Source organism: Rhineura floridana, chromosome 3, assembly GCF_030035675.1.
Source record: "Rhineura floridana isolate rRhiFlo1 chromosome 3, rRhiFlo1.hap2, whole genome shotgun sequence".
Taxonomy (NCBI): domain Eukaryota; kingdom Metazoa; phylum Chordata; class Lepidosauria; order Squamata; family Rhineuridae; genus Rhineura; species Rhineura floridana.
The window spans coordinates 37,828,155-37,845,602 of record NC_084482.1 but is presented as its reverse complement, the minus strand read 5'-3'; the positions used below and the strand labels follow the sequence as shown (position 1 = coordinate 37,845,602).

The window sequence follows — 17,448 nt, the reverse complement described above, 5'->3', positions numbered from 1 at the left end:
TCCCATCACTGTATATCTGAAGCTAAGATTCTTTTATACTTACTATGTATGTATGAAAAAAAATCAATTTAAAAATACCTAATGCTCTTCAGTGCTCTGTGATTTGAACGCAGCTCATTTTACCTGCCTTAGACATTTCCAGAGCATTGATATTTTGCAGCTGTCCAAATGTCTTTTTTCCCCTCACCCCAAGAAAGTGAGGCGCGCAAGAAACTTTGTCTATTATTTCATTTTTGATATATATTCTCAGGCTTGGTCTGGGAAATTCGGATTCAAATCTCAACTCAGTCATGATGTTCACCAAGTGACCTGGGCCAGTCACTATTTCTCAACATAATGCATCTCTGTGAGGTTGCCAACGTGGTGCCTGTGAGTGCAATAGCACTCTTGAGGACTTTCCCTGACTCCTCCAAAGCCTCTGAGGACCCACATCCACACACATTACCCCCTTCATCATGAGGTGATAAGGGTGGCGACTCCCCCCCCAGTACATAGAGCTGAAGAAAGAAGTTGGAACACTCCTTTTCACTTCCTCTTGCATCTCTATAGGCTCATCTACAAAAGGTTTTACTGTATGTCTGGTGCTACATGCATCCCCTTTTAATTTGCATGGTTCACATGACATTACTGGGGAACAGAAGCTATCACACAGTCAGGGCCAGCGCCAGACATGCCAGGGCCCTTGGGCATCAGCTTGCCCTGGGCCCTGGCACGCATGTGCGCATGCACACATACACACGTGCACGCACCCAGGGCCAACCCCAGACATGCTGGAGCCCTTGGGCAAAAGCCTGCCCCAGGTCCCAGCGCTCCCCTTCTGCGATTCACACACGGCGAGAGCTTCGGGACTCCGCCATTCCCTTGCTTAACTTACCTTGTTCTGTGGTTGCGCACGCAGCGGTGCCCTTAAGAAAGATGGTGGCTGAGGTTTCCCTAAGGAGCTGAAGCCTCTGCCACCATCTTGGTTCATGGCAGGGATGCAAGTGCGCAGCATGCATGCGTGCCATCAGCCAAGATGGCAACAGAGGCTTCAGCCCTTAGGAAAACCTGCCGCGAATCACAGAAGGGGAGCAGAGGGGCCCATCAGGGGCTCCTGTAGCCTCAGGGGCCCTCAGGCCAGTGCCCCACCTGGCCGCCCCTTGGAACCGGCCCTGCACACAGTTCCCCCCCTGTAAATCCATACTAACCAAATCCTCTGATAATCCAAAAAGGGAAGGAAAAAACATCTCCACTCTGTATCTCTAGGGCTTGCAGACTCTTTGCTCCTATGCTTTTAGGTGGGTATGTCAATCGTTCCCCTCTCCACGCCCACTCCCTCCTCCTCCCTTCTTTCATTTCATTTCCTGGGATGAAGATAAACTTCCGTTTCTCTCTCCCATTCTGTAAGCTTATGTTGTTACTGCAAACAGTGCCTTTATTTTATTTTCTCCCTAACTTGTGCACAAAAGCATAACACTGCTCAAGCAAAGATTTGTATTTCATCTGTATCGTACCAGTGAAAATACAAATAATCACACTTCTGGGTTGTTTTTCTTTTTAAATGAAACTTACTGGTAGAACAAACTGAGCATGCTTGGTTGCTAGGTAAACAGAGGGAGTGGAAATGTTAAATTAGAGGGCGTGGTCTTTAGGAAAGTGCTTAATTGATGCTTCCCCTCAAATGTGACTAGCTGACATCAATCCCTTACTGTAGACAGTGCAAACAGAAAACGGAAGTAAAAACAACATCATTAGCACAAAGTTATGCTGCCATGTGGATAAGCCCTATGTGTTTTCAAGGCTCTGATTGGCAATGCATATGAGCAGAGCTTGGAAAAGTTACTTTTTTGAACTACAACTCCCATCAGCCCAATCCAGTGGCCATGCTGGCTGGGGCTGATGGGAGTTGTAGTTCAAAAAAGTAACTGTTCCAAGCTCTGCATATGAGTGGCTGAACAGAGAGTGGAGTGACCAAGAAGGTAGGATGGAAAGTGGAGCAATCTGGGAGGTGGAGGGAAGAAAAATGGAGTGGTCGGGAGAGATGAAGGGGGAAGAAAATAGGGCGCTTCAGGAGTTTGGTGAGGGTGGGGAGAGAGATGGAACTGAGTACAAGATATTTTTTTTTATGGGTCCCTTCTCCCCCATCAAATCACAGATCACATCTTTCTCCATTGACTGAACTGTAAAAATCATGTATCTGGTGCTTTCCAGTGCTGCCATGGTACAAAACATAGATCCAAGACACAGATCCTTATGGATTCTCAAAATGTTCACAGGGGATCCCTTAAAATCACCTTCAAGTCATCAGTGTTCATATAAGTGTCATGTGATTTTTTGGTGGTTTTGTTATAAAATGGAAATGGACTGCCTTCAAGTTGATAATCTATATAAAATTCCTGAAGATCCGCAAGGATCAGTTTCTTGAGTCAATGATTTTGTGATGCTGGTAGCTCTGTGGTTTTTCCTCTACAGTTTATCAATGTAAACTTTAATTTGATGATTTTTTTAAGGAGACTCCCATGTACAATCATGCAAATTCAAGAGAATTCATTTTGTTTCTACTGGATCCAACTTTTATCCAAACCCCATGGAAAAGCACATAAAAAGTGTGAGCATGCGGTGGGGCGAGGAATAGCCCGGGGAAGAGGGAGAGAAGCAACCAGAGGGAGTCTGCTCTCTCAAAATTCAAAATGTGTCCACAGGCCCCAAAAGGTTGGCAGCCCCGATCTACCTTACAGGCTAGTTGTTGGAATGAAAAAAACAGAACTCCACACACATTATCCTGACCTCTTTGTAGGAACAGCAAGGTACAAATACAATGGGCAAACACATACATGAATAAGATTTATTTTAAATAAAAGATAAACAGTAATTTTCTGCCAGCTGTACTTTTGAACCATTTGGCACAGGGCAATTGCCAGTAATAATTGCCCTAATCTAGTTAGTGGGCCATATGTGCATAGAAGTAGATTTCTGCATGGCATCATTAGTTGATGGGGAGTTATGTGCACAAACAGGAATAACGTGTGATTCTCCAGTCTGTTCCAGCGGCTGGGGCTGCACGTGTTGCCCACAGCATATTCAGCAATAGCACTAATCAACAGCGTAGGAATGGAGAGGGTTTTTTAAAAATGGGGGCTGGCTATAATCCTTCCCATATCCTCTCCCAATCAAAGGCTTGACTGGCAGTCTTGCAGCTTATCTGACAAGATGATGCACATGCACTTTGTGATGTGGCCAGTGACAACAGTGCTCTTTAGGCTGATCTGAAGTGTTAGCTCTTTTGATATTTTCCATCTTTATTGACACTTGTGACTCTGGAATGAAGCTACTTTGATTGGTAAACTGGCAAGAGGAATAGGAATGCCCCAGCCCCACTAAAATGCCAAATAAGCCAGAAAGCACTACATTAATTCTGTCGCAGACATTGCCTTGTTGGAATTAATTGCAGGACTCAAAAGCAGTTTTGAGAAGTTAAAAAGGTAGTGTGCATTCAGTGGCACACAGAAAAGACCACCCTGTGTGGAGTGTGCAACATCTGCGGCATAGAGGCAAGTCCTGATGGTCTGCGCCAGCGTACACTCCCAGAATGACAATCAAATGCGCTCCGTGGGAATGGGGCTCTGTGGACCAACGAAAGGACAAAACAGATTAGATTCTGGAACATGTCCAGGAAGAGTCAAATGATAAAACACACTTTTCAGGACTTCCCTGCATATTTAAATGAACTTGAGATGGACCTACGATGCTCTCTGTACCTCATCAACAAAGCTGTATCCATTGCACCATCACCACCATGCCAAAACAGAGCAAGTTTCTAGCCCTTAATATTACAAATATATGCCTGGGGAAATCTCAGAAGCTGTGGAAAGAAACTCCACTTAATTTCCAATAGCTGGGGGCAGGGCATCAGTGCCCTGTATTGTCCCTCCTCATGACTAGCAGAAGCAAGGGGAAAGCATACAGTTTGAATATACGCAAACATAGTCATTGTTTGCATAATGCACAAAAGTGACCACAGTAGCTCTGCGGCACACAAGATCTTCTGATGTATACACAGGGGACTTGATAGCATCAGCTCAGAGCTACTATGGTGCATTCTCCAATATGGCTGTGAATGGGCTGCAGCCACCTCTCCTCTTATGGACATCTATGTACACATCAGAACCCCATATGAGTGGGATAATGATTTGATTAGCAGCACACTCGGCAAACTGAAGGCTTGATGATCAAGGAAACAAAGCTATGGAGTTCCACAGCAAATTCTTAAGAAGTCTGTGAAAAGCTTGGGCAAAATCTAGGATGATGTCAATCAATTGGGAGATGAGGTCTCCAGCATGATGTATGTGTATGTACCTACATATTTGATACTGCCAACTAAAAAAATTGAGATATCATCCAAGCTGTGATCTATAACATTAGTGTTGGTTTAATCTATAACATTAGTGTTGGTTTGCATCAAGAAAAAGAAGGTAAAGGTGAAGGTAAGGGCAATACTTAAAAAGAACTCATAGCCAGTTCTTCATCTGTGATGTGAATCCTGCATCCTATCAGCTTTGCAATTTGCATGACACCCATATATCAACCAAACTGAATGCTTGGTCAGCCATTAGTCTTGCTCCTCCCCACATATTTCAGGCAGGCTTCATTGTACCCTACATGTACATACTTATCTGTTCATTAAATAAAAAAAGATACATTTTTTAAAATGCAAAATTGCTCTGGGGAGGGGGGGAAGGGCCGTCACAGGTGAGAGCCAGCCCACAATAGCCAAAGATGGGTTTTGATGCAAATTTGCAAAATTGATTTAAACAAAGAAACAAAGGTTGGACTCTGAAAAGGAAAAACAATCATTTATATTAAATGCAACAAGAGTGCTTTCAACATTCATCTATGAATGTTACATCTGTCCTTACCCTCAAAGTTTTCAGAAGCAATTTAGGAAGGTGGGAAATGTCTGTCGGGAACAACAAAATATAAAGACAAAACCCAACACTTCTTATTTGCTGTTTGAGGTTGGATTGCCACTCCTTTGAAATTCAGAGGCCATCCACTGCCCAACTTCAATTTTTATCAAAAACAGATACTCACCTATGAAACCCCTCCTTTTTGCTGGGGAGATCACAGTTGAACATTGCAAGAACAATAAGGATTTTTAGGGGCATTATGACTGGGTTAGTAAAACACAGCTGCCCCTGAAAGTCCCTCATTTTTCTTGCTGCCTCTCATCCATCCATCCTGTCCCTAGAAGCTTAAGTGAACTGAAAGCTTTTGCCTTGTTTTGGCACGCTGATGATGAGACTGCGCATTTGGTATTTTGTTACCCAGCCATTTTACAAATGACCAGTCCTGCGTTAGAATTTAGCAATGAACTGCAGCATGGGAAACTTGGCAGAGTGCAGGATGTTTTGTTTTTTTAAAAAATATTATTTTGCCTTCCTGCCTGACCCAGTTTATTTCAAGGGCCGCTGGCAGATATCCATATGTGTCACTTGTCCCTTTTAGTGAGCAAACAAACAGGGAGACTACCAGGGAATACTACATTATCCTCTCCTGCATGTGGAATCTCTCAGGACAGCGATATTCAGTTGCTGTTACCATGAACCTCCCAGGGGCTCAAACTAGATGTGATGCTACACATTCAAAATATTGTTGAAAGTGGCCGCACTGCACATCAAGCTCCTTCATAACATCCGGTAGTACTAGGGATGTAAGATGCATCGATTTTCATTCCAACCAATATCTGCTGCATGCCGCATTGTTTCCATTCTGCTGCAGTCCAGCTTCTGACAAAACCATTATTTGTTTTCCTGTTTGCAGTGGCAGAATTTTACATAATTAATTACGTTATTCCGCATTTTGTTTCAATTGAAAGCCCATTCATTTCCATGTAAAGGAAACATGATGTAAACCGGGGGGGGATGTAATAAATTACATATTGTTTGTGTACTGAAAACAACAACAGCACAAATACCAATAGTATTTGCTAGATAGAATTCCATTCCGGACATAGGATGAAAAAGGAAACACTGGCAATTTCCACTCCTGTTTATGTCCAACATCCCTTAAGTAGTACTGACACATAATCAGTGTCATACTCACTGGTGGCACCAAATGATGTGGGATGTGGAAATGTGGAGGCTAATAATGGTCATGATTAGAGATGCAAAATTTCTGGAAATTTTGAACCCGTGGCAAAAAACTGTTTTCCCCCCGGATTTTTTCAGAAAAAAATGGAAATTTTTGGAAAAATTGAAAAAATGCACTTTTTACAGATTGAAAGTCACCTTGTTACTTCAGGAACATAAAATGTAATTATGTACAAGTTGGTTTGGCATAAAATTATCACATTTGGTATATTAAAAGTACATTTTATTCAAACAATTATTACAAATTGAATGTACATCTTTAAATTATTATTTTTTGTAACAAATGGATCTACAAGATCCTGAATTGTAAGATATTTCGTTTTGCCAGTTTATAATATCATTTATGTCTCCGCTAGTCCTCCACAGTGTCAAGCAGATATAAAGCATCCATTCCCATAAAAAGAACTGAGAAAAAGGGGGGAACAAGATTCAGTGAAACATTTTATTCATCATGCTAAAATAAAACATTCCATAATCCATTTTTTCTTCATTTTTTCAATTTTTTCAATTTTTTTGGGGGGGGAACAAAAAGGCTTTGAAAAAAACCGTCCGTCCCCCCTGAATTTTTCTTATTTTTTTCCGGGCCTTCACATCTCTAGTCATGATACAGGTGAGTGTTGAAGAGTGTGCATCTGCTAGGGCTGTGTGGAAAACCCTATCCCAGAAATTGCTAGTTTGCCCTATTTATTTCAAGAAGTCATTTTGGCTCCCCAAGAAGCTAGGCCATGATTTCAGGGCTTGAAATAGTTCTTTACGTTTTTTGTGGGGGGCACTTTCCATGGTAGCAGTGCCTTCTGCTCTCTCCCTCCACCTTTAAAAGTCACTGGCTAAGGCAGTGACCACAGCAGCAGCAGCAGCAGCAAGAGAGGTGCTCTGGCTGCCACCATGTGTTCTTCCCAGAATGCCCCTGGAATGGCGTCCAGGCTAGTATTATTCCAGGGACACTCTAACGTCATTGCAGGAGCATTCTGAGGAGTAAACATGGTGGCTGCCAGAGATCCACTCTGGCTACTAACAGTGCTTTAAATAGTTTGAGAAAGAAAAAGAAAAAAGAGAGGAAGTCATCATTGCCCTTGGAAGCACTTCAACATAGGAAGATGCCTTATACTGAGTCAGATCATTATCCCATCTAGCCTAGTACTAGTCAATGCAGCCTAGCCTGCATTGACTGGTTTCAAGCAATCATTCTCCCCAATCCTACCTGAAGATGTTGGGGATAAAACCTGAGACCTTCTGATGCAAAGTGGATGCTCTACCACTGAGCATGTGCTCTTCCCCTGAAACTGTTTTGGCCCCCCTGAAATCAATGCCCCCCCAATACATGAAATGCCCTGTTTGCCATGTGCAAATAGAAGTGGCAAATGTGTGTGGTATGTGTGTGTGTGAATTTTGACTCAGCCCTCAATTCTGGATTTTTCTGCCATATATTCATCTTACATTTGGTATTAAAGGTCTATGACTTCCTGATTTCAGTCTGCCCTAAAACCAGAAGTGTTTAGCACTGCTTGTCAAATTAACAACAACAACAATAATAATAATAGTTGCTTTTTACCCAAAGGTCTCCAAGCAATTTACAACATTATTAAAAGCCAAAATAAATATATAATACATAAAACAAAATAATAAAACAACTACCCCCATACAGCCACAGAAAGCTGTGGTAGCACACTAATACAAACAACATTATCTTAGTCTATCAAATGCCTGGGGAAAGAGCTAAGTCTTTACCTGGCACCAAAACGATGTCAATGAAGGCTCCAGGCGGACCCCACTGGGAAGCATATTCCACTGATGGGGAGCCACAACTGAAAAGGCCCTTTCCCTTGTCTTTACCCTCTGAACCTCCCTCAGAGGAGGGATCTGGAGAAGGGCCTCGGAAGATCTAAGGGTCTGGGTAAGTTCATATTGGGAGAGGCATTTCAGGAGATATTGCGGTCCTGAGCTGTAAAGAGCTTTATAGATCAAACCCAGCACTTTGAATTGGGTTCAGAAGCATACAGGCAGCCAATGTAACTGGATCAGAATTGTTCTTATATGATCTCTTTGCCTTAAACAGATCATATAACACAATTGGGCAGCTGTATTCAGCAGTAACTGATGCTTCCAAACCATTTTCAAAGGCATTTTCAAAGGCATTCAAAGGCATATACAGCACATTGCAATAATCCAACCTTATGGTTATCAGAGCATTAACTGTAGCCAGGTTATCTCTGTTCAGATAGGATCACAGTTGGGCCACCAGCCTGAGCTGATGGAATGCACCTCATCTGACTGCAATGGATCCAGGAGAACCCCCAAACTATGAACCTGATCTTTTAAAGGGAGTATGACCCCATCTAGAGCAGGCCACACCCTACTCAATCGATCAGAGGAGCCACCCACCAACAGCATCGCAGTCTTTTCTGGATTAAACTTTAATTTATTGGCTCTCATCCAGTCCATTATCGCAACCAAGCACTGATTCAGCACATCCACTGCCTCACCTGCAGAAGATGAAAAGGAGAAATAGAGCTGTGCGACGACGCATTTCAAAACTCCATTTGACCTCACTCAGTGCTTTCATTATGTTAAACAATATGGGGGACAGAACCCACCCCTGCGGGACTGGCAAACCCAAGGAACTGAGTAATGCTCCCCAAGAACCACCTTCTGGAGCTGGCCATCCAAGTACAAACAGAACCATTGCAGTACAGTGCCCCCAACAGCCAACTCAGACAGCTGCCCCAGAAGGATACTATGGTCGATAGTAGTGAAAGCTGCTGACAGATCAAGAAGGATCAACAGAGTCAAGCTCCCTGTCTCTCTCCTGACATAGATTATTGTACAGGGTGACCAAGGCAGCTGCCATACTAAACCCAGGTTTGTACCAAAAAGGCTTGAATGATACTGGAAATTTCTGTTGGAAGTCCCCACCAATTTATCAAACTGTCTTTTATAAGCAACGTTTATTTATATTATATTTATTTATTACACTTATATACCGCCCCATAGCCTGTAGCTTCCAGATGTACTGTATACCTTTCTGTGGAGAAATTGACTTATTTTCTGGAGGAAGAAGAACTCTACTTGCTAGGTTGCCACCGAGAGTTGCAAAAGACACTTATTGACTTTGAAATGGCAATTTGCTCAAGAATATATTGATTAAGCAAGGGTATTTGCTAATCACTGTTCTCTGAGTTGATTGATTTTTCCCTCCCTGCAAGCCCACACATGTAATTTCAATATGTATTCAGGATATAAGCTGGTGTCAAAAACATGGGGAAAGCCTGCATTGTCTTTCTCTGCAATGTAACCATTAATGTAATTTGGGCTCTTTCTGGGAGGAAGGGCAGGATATAAACAAACAAACAAGCAAACAAAAGAAGTTTCTCTGTACCCTGTGAAGTCGATAGGGGGAGTCCAGATGTCTCTCACACCTGTTGCAAGAATGCATGAGCAGATGCCAGCAACAGTGGCCAGCCAGATGTTCATGGGAAGCTTAGAAGCAGCACATCATGTGATTTCCATACTCTGTTCCACTTTCTCTGAATACAGAGATTCTATTTAATTACCAAGTAATTGATAGACCTATCCTCTGTGGATGGGTCGGATCCTTTTTAGAAGCTATCTAAGGTCATGGCCATTACCACATCTTATGGAAGCAATTTCTCTAAGCGAGTATGGCTTAGATCCAAAGGACTGTGTGTGGAATTCTGGGCATACGATGGGCCACTTCTGTCTTCCCTTCCCACTGTAGCTCCTCACAAATGCCCAAATGTCAAATGCATTGACAAATGTCAATATGGAGCAGGATTCAAAGCAGCATGAATGGCCAGCAAAACCAGTAATTCCTTCACCCACAAGCAGAAGCTTCCACACATGAGGTTCTTTAGATCCTGGACATGACATATCTGTTGTAGCCAGGGCAGGAAACCTGTGACCCTCCAGATGTTGTTGGACTCCATCTCCAATCAGCTGCTCCCTCGCTCCCCAACCAGCATCTCCCAGTCTGGGATGATGGAAATTGTGGTCCAGCAACCTCTTGTGTACTGTATGCAAAAAAGCTCCCTTTTGTCTGATCTGAACCTATTGCCAACGTTCAACCCCACTTTATCATCCAAGAAGTCTGATATTTTTATTTTTATTTTATTTAAAATATTTCTACAATAGGGCACTCAGGGTGGCTCACAATGAAATCATACACAATAAAATCACAAAAACATTAAAACAGATAAAAATACATAAAATACAATTAAGAAATCTAGGGGAGTGATATTAAAAGGGACTAAAGAGCTAAAAAGGGTGAGAAAAAATCAGTATTATAATCAGTATTATCAGTATAATCAGTATTATAATGGAAGGAGAAATATTTCTCTCCATCTACTCTACGCACACCTTTCATAATATTATAAATTTCTATTGCAACCAAGGATGTAAAAATCCAGGTACCCAATAGCCATGAGAATCTTTAAAACAAAACAAAACTGGACTTGGGAATTAACAGCTGAATTAATTGCTATTGCTGCAGAAGTCAGGAAGCAGATTTCTTCTCCTGTCTGACTCCTATAATAATAATAATAATAATAATAATACTTGATAACAGTACACTGCCCTGGGGAATCCATTTGAATGCTGGGATGTCAGTGCCTATGATACATAAATGTTACATAATGTTACATAAATGTCTCTGTTATCTTTTTGGTGCCTACTGAAGACCTTCCTCTTTCAACAAGCCTTTTAAGTAGAGACCTTATCCCATTCTGTGTCTGAGTTGGAATTGCTTTTTAATATGTTTTTAAAGCTTTTTTAAAAAGATGTTTTGTTTTAATATGTTTTTAAAGATGTTTTGTTTTAATACATTTTAACGTCTGCTTTTATGATGTTTTATAGTGTTTTAAGTGTTTTGTTTGCCGCCCTAGGCTCCTCCTTCCTGGGAGGAAGGGTGGGATATAAATTTAATAAATAACAATAATAAATAATAGTAAATAATTTTAAGCTGACCTTTTCCTGTAATTTATAAATTTAAGATACCTCTTTTCAAATGGAGGTGATCATACTGAACATAACATTCTACATTTAGGCTGTACCATTCATTTATATAATTAGAATGATGATACTTGCCAATTTATTTTCAGTCCCTTTCCCAATAAGAATTCCTAACACTGATTTGATCAATTTCACTTATTGCAGAGAAATGAGTCAATGTTTCTGGTTAATCCTCATTTCAATTCATCTTTCCTTAGTTGTAGATTCCATTAGCACCTATGTGTCACTGGGATGGCAATTAGCACTTGCGTGCATCAGTTTGCATTTACCCTTGGCTCTAGATTGAGACTATGGGTTGTATTCAAGTAAGTTCTACTGAGAGTAGGCCCACTGAAATTAATGAACCTAAGTTTGTCATGTCTATTAACTTCAGTGGGTCTACTCTCAGTAGGTCTAGCATTGAATACCACCCAAGGTTTACCTCCAGATCTGTCCCTCTGTCTGAATTCTTCAATCCAGAAGAGAGAACACTAAATGGAACAATAATGTGATTCAATATAAGGCAGCTTCATCTGGTCAAGTGAAGAGTGTTTTTTTCCTCCTCCACCTACCACACCTCTGACATCTTTGGATGTCCAATGCACATTGGCCACGGCAGCCAATATCCCAGACAAAAGACAGGAATCCTCATGATCTGGGCCTACCTACATGCATTGGATTTCACATGCTGAAACTTGGACGTTCAGGTGGGTTAGGCAGGGCGAGCATGCCTCATCAGACCCTCAATCTCATATATACCATTCTGGTGTGGTAATCTTTTAAACAATCCTGTGAAACTGGTCTTTCAGTTATAATTATTGGTACAATAAAGTCTCACCCTAAGCCAGAGAGGTTGTGTGGCTTAGGCCAGGCCTCTCAGATCCAGGTCCAGCCCATTATCTGCTGGATCACATCGACTCCTGTCAAGAGTCTACTCCAGGAAGGTCCCAAGATACAGGAACACTCCCAGGCAGCCCATTGGAGGGCTGCTTCTCACTTGACATTTTATACTAGGGTACAGAATGGATACTTGACTACACTATATACAAGTCATTCCCAGTTGCATATACCCATTTAAAATCTCCACTATTCTCCACAAAATACAGGGAAGTAGGAGCAGCTGACTGTAAGCCAGATGACAGAATATCACCAAATGGGGTGGGGGGGGTATATGTGCACATGTATGTACACATGCAAAGAAATAATTAATTCAAGATTCTACTCAGAATTCTTGCACATATTACGAGAGGTCCTGGAAAAGCAAGCATTCCAAACTCAGTTAGCTATGGTATTTATCCTCTGGAAGAACATGCTATCTTTTATTAATAGAGCCCTGTCTCAGATTTATTCTTGAAAAACATGATCAGGCTGATTATCATCTTAAACTTTATACCATACATCTCCAAGGAAACATTAAAATCAGCATTCAGTCTAAATTAGAGCATAACTTCATGGCTCAGCCCAAGTCTGCAACAGCCACGCCTTGTGGAGTGAGCAGAGCAGGAATCGCCAAAGTGCTGCCCTCCAGAAGTTGTTGGACTTCAACTCCCATCAGTACCAGCCAGAATGGCCAATTGTTAGGCATTTTAATTTTATTTAGCAAAATTTATATACCACTTCAATGCGATTTACCAAAAAAATTAAAATTATCAATAAACAGTTAAAATAAGTAATAAAAATGTATTTAAAACAATTAAAATAGCTACTAACTAAAAAATAAAATAAAACAGATCAACATCTATGTGTCTAGATAGGCTTACCCAAACAAAAAAAATTTTAAGCAGGTGCCGAAAGGAATACAGTGAAGGTGCCTGCCTGAAGTCAAGAGGCAGAGAGTTCCAAAGTGCAGGTGCTAAAAGAACAATTTCTTAACAAGTGTGGAACAAGTATTTTGTAGCATCTGTAACAGTGCCTGCTGTGCAGAGCAAAGTGCTTGAGTGGGCACATATGGGGTAAGGCGTTCTTGGAAGCAAACTGTTTCCAAGCTGTTAAGGGCTGTATATACCAGTAGTAACACCTTCATCTTCGCCTGGTAACAATTTGGTAACCAGTGCAGATCTCTGAGCAGAGGTGTGATATGCTGACAGCGTCTCACTCCCATATGCAATCTGGTTGCAGCGTGTTGCACTAACTGCAGTTTCCAGGTCAAGTGCAAGGGAAGCCCCCCATAGAGTGCAGTGCAGTAATCCAGTTTTGAAGTCACCAGTGCCTGAACTACTGTGGCCAAGCTCTCCTGGTCTAGGAATGTCACAGTTCTCACCAGGTGCAGCTGATAAAAAGCACTTCTAGCCACTGAGACTACTTGGGCTTCCAGTGATAGGATCCAGAAGCACCACCAAACTGTATATCTGCTCTTTCAGGGGCAGTGCAACCCAGTCCAGGGCAGGCAGTTGACCTATTTATCAGGCATGGGAACCATTCACCCACAACTGGGAGTTGTAGTCCAACAACATCTATAGGGTACTCTGTTGGCCATCCCTGCACTAGAGAGAAACAAAGTTGTGGCACCAGCTTGGAAGGACCCAATGTCCAATTCCTGAGCTGAACCATGTTGTGGGGGTGGGGGAACACCTCTACAAACAATCCCTTCAGCATTTGTGCAAGAAAAGAAAAAGCAACATTTTCACTTCACATTAAGCAAAAGATTAGCTTGTAGTGGGGCACTGAACAAGTTGGACTGCCAACTGGCCCTCCCTGAGGTGGGGGAGGTGGAGAAACAGCCAGCGGATGTTTTGGATTTCCAGATCAGTTGTCAATATTTATTGTGCAAAAGCCAGATGTTTGCTTTGGATTCCAGAATTCTTTGGAGCCAAAATCAGCAGTATTAGTTTCACTTGGTGTGCATCCTTTGCTGGTCTAGTTAGTAGCCAACACATCTATACTAAAGCACCCAAGGTTGTGAAACTTAGCTCCAGTATTATTCCAGATGCTGCTGCATGTGAGACTTCAGGGGCCTAAGTACACTTCCTCCATAGCTGGCTCTCTGACATGCTAATGGCCATTTAAAAACATAATCGCATGCACATGTGTCACATCTCTCATATGCACATGTCTTCCCCAAGTCTTGACCTTCTTCATTAAATGTTTTCTTCTGAATTGGTCGGTGGTCACTATTGCAGCCTTGTAGTTACTACATCCCAATTTGGAAGGAATTTCAAGTGAGCACCCTCTTATGTGTTTTCGTACATCATTCCACCGTATAGAGCAAAGAATCTGCTCAACAGACATGACCTATACTGATTAACAAAAAAATAGCAGAGATTACTGGCCTAGGATCAATGGAATTTAATTTGCCACACCAAATTAAAAGAGATAGATGGACCCTCTCAGGCTTGAGGATGGTATCCTTCCATCTTAAAACTATTTAAAACTACTTTGGATACTTCAGGACACCATCAATGGCTCCCATCAAGAAGGGCAGAAACCTGGTTCTCATGGCCAAATTAATCACAATCCTCACAAATTGGTCACATATCATGGATTTTGAATTTATCTCTGTCTCCATAAAACATGATCATTGCAAGGATTCAAATATTTTTGCTACAAATCATACAAATCATAATTCTGGAGCTCTTAGATGCAGAAAAAACACATCTTACCATGCTTAAAACAAAACAGAAATTTTAGAAAGGGAAGGGGGAATAGCTCATAATTTGGAGATAATCTTCCAGTTTCATGGCAGGCCTCAGCAAACCACTTGGACAGCACTGCTGTAGAAGTTGTTGAACATTTTTAATCATGAAACTTAGCACCACATGCATATACTTAGCGGAAGTTGTTTGAATTTTTGAAATAAAACCCTGCTATTTTGTGGTTTGTTTTTGTTGGATTTGGAGCTTTAGCAACAAAATATTTTAATAGTAAAAATAAAATGAGATACAGTATATTTTCACTGTAGCGGGAAGAATTGTAATTGTTCGTCATTGGAAAAAGATTGACTACAGTTTAATAGATTTATGGTATTCTCAGGTATGGAACATAGCTTTGATGGAAAAATTAACACAACAAAGATTGGCTGGGTGGGATCCAATTAAAAAAGACAACTCTCATATTAAATAGTTTATGTTTATAAGCTATGTAGCAGTGGGTGAGCATAATTTCTATCAGCCATCAGCTCATGCCTCGTTATGGAGAGATGTCTTTGGGTAGTCACTGGAGTTTATTGCGGCTAAATCTGTCTACCAACAGTGAATGTCTAGATCTCTACGGCATTCCATGTGTTAAAGCTTTTTAAAGCTTACATTAATCTTAGTAACTCTCTTCTCCATCTTTTTTATTTATTATTATTATTATTATTATTATTATTATTATTATTATTATTATTATTGATTTTTATGATGATGGTGATGATGATGATGTTGAAATATTTTTTTATTTTTTGTTTTGGGCTGGGTGGTTTTTCTCTCTCCCCTTTTCTTAATTTATGTATGTATATATGTTTTGATTGTATAAGCTATATGTTTTGTAACAAGCGTTTAAATTACTATGAAGATTTTGATTTGTATACTTAAGAAGTTGATTTAAAAAATAATAATTAAAGAAGTGCAGTAGACAAATGTTGAGCACCTTGGTTAAGGTTTATTGCATATGTGGGTATGTGTGTGTGTATATGTATATATGTGTGGTATATATATGTGTGTGTGTGTATAATATGTGTGTGTGTGTGTGTATACATGGATCTCTCTAAAAAAACTGTATAAGAAAACTCAAAAAGGAAAAGAGAACAATTACTAAACAAGGACAATCAACAAAAAAATAACTTTTTATATGCTGCAATGTGATTAATGCTGCTTTCCCCCCTTTTGTTGTGTGTTATGTACTGTTTTATACTGTACTGGTATTTGTATGCCAAAAAAGAAATAAAAAAATGTTGGGGGGGGGGAAGTCAACATTTTCAACTACTGGTAGATTTCTGGGCATCAAAATAAAAATGTAAACCTCAATTTGTTATAGGTAAGCAATGACCTTTTAAAAAGGGAGAAATTATTTTCTTTCAAAAATATTTTAGAATAAAATATAGTAATTTTAAAAAAGCCTGTGAAACAAATTCAAATTTTAAATTCAAAGTTTTCCAGCATTGGCAAAGCTTAAAAGTCCTATTTGAATTTTAAAGGGGAGAAGCAGTTTATATGCTTGGGACTTCTTTTTGTCTTTCAGAGTGTCTGTCTGAGCCTAGAAGGTATGGCTAATCAAACACATGACACAGATTTTTCATGTAGCTGTAAAAACAGTGTGGGAGCCCGTCATTCAAATAGCAACTTGTCTAATTCTTTCAACCCCTTTGTGATTAGCTTTATGTGAAGGGGGATTCACAGACCAAGGGAGAGGGGACAAATCAAGGAGAGACTGTACCTGTGTGACTCAGATTACATTAAACAAAACAGTGCCAATCATTCTGGAAACCATTATGTCCTGCTCTTCTTGATGAAGAGCAAAGCTCCCAATGAGTTATCTCAGGACCAAATCAAGAATGGGGAAACATTCCCTTTGTTTAAACACAGAACTGTCCAATTACGTAGGAAGTGGTGGTGGTGGGGAACTGATCTGATTTTGAACGCAAAATAGGGCACTGGCATTAGGGATGGGCAACAAATTAGATTCAGCTCACATCTCAAGCTGAATCTATCAAATTTGCACTTTCCGAAATAATATGAAAACCGAAACACAGGCATCCTTCAAAATTAACACTTATCCAAATTTTGCATTGGAGTTCGTCAACCAATGCTTACAAAAATGCATATGTTAGGGGAAAATGTGCACAAAAACAAAATATATAAGTGAAAATAACATACAAAAATTCATTACATGACGATAGATTGTTTGCAAAAATGTGTAAGTTAAAACTGCCTACAAAAATGTGTTTATTAGGCGCTATAAAAACCTGGCGAATTTTCGTGAGGATTTTTTATTTAAAAAATTGCAAATGGCTACAGAAATGTGGATAACTGAATTTAAGATTGGAAGAATGAGAAACTGAGAGAATCAAAATTGACAGATCTTCCCATCCCTAACTAGCACTGAACCTTTCCCATGCTCACTGCTACCTCACTTTATCCCCTCCCCGCAAAGGTATTTCACCCCAGTGAGGTAAACTCTGCTGTCAGAATTCAGACAATGGAAAAAGTACCTGAGGGGAGGGTGGCAGCTACACTATGGAGCGGTAAGTTGTGGGCTCTGTGCTCCTCATTTATACTTCATTTTTGCTGTTAAAAATAGAGGCCTTTCATCCTTCCCCTTGCAAGTATGCCCTGGGAACAATGCTGCCTCATGATATCACACTGCACCCATGGAATGTCACTGGCTGGCAAGACTTTTT

The 17,448-nt window shown here is 40.7% G+C and overlaps 1 long non-coding RNA gene across 1 annotated transcript in view; it reads right to left on the bottom strand.

The window, feature by feature from the left end:
- Nucleotides 1-2,810: 2,810 nt before the first annotated feature.
- Nucleotides 2,811-17,448, bottom strand: part of LOC133379658 (uncharacterized) — a 60,881-nt gene continuing 46,243 nt past the window's right edge. The window contains exon 2 of the long non-coding RNA XR_009761235.1: nt 2,811-3,602. This is a non-coding gene — a long non-coding RNA (uncharacterized LOC133379658). The remainder of the gene's footprint in view (nt 3,603-17,448) is intronic.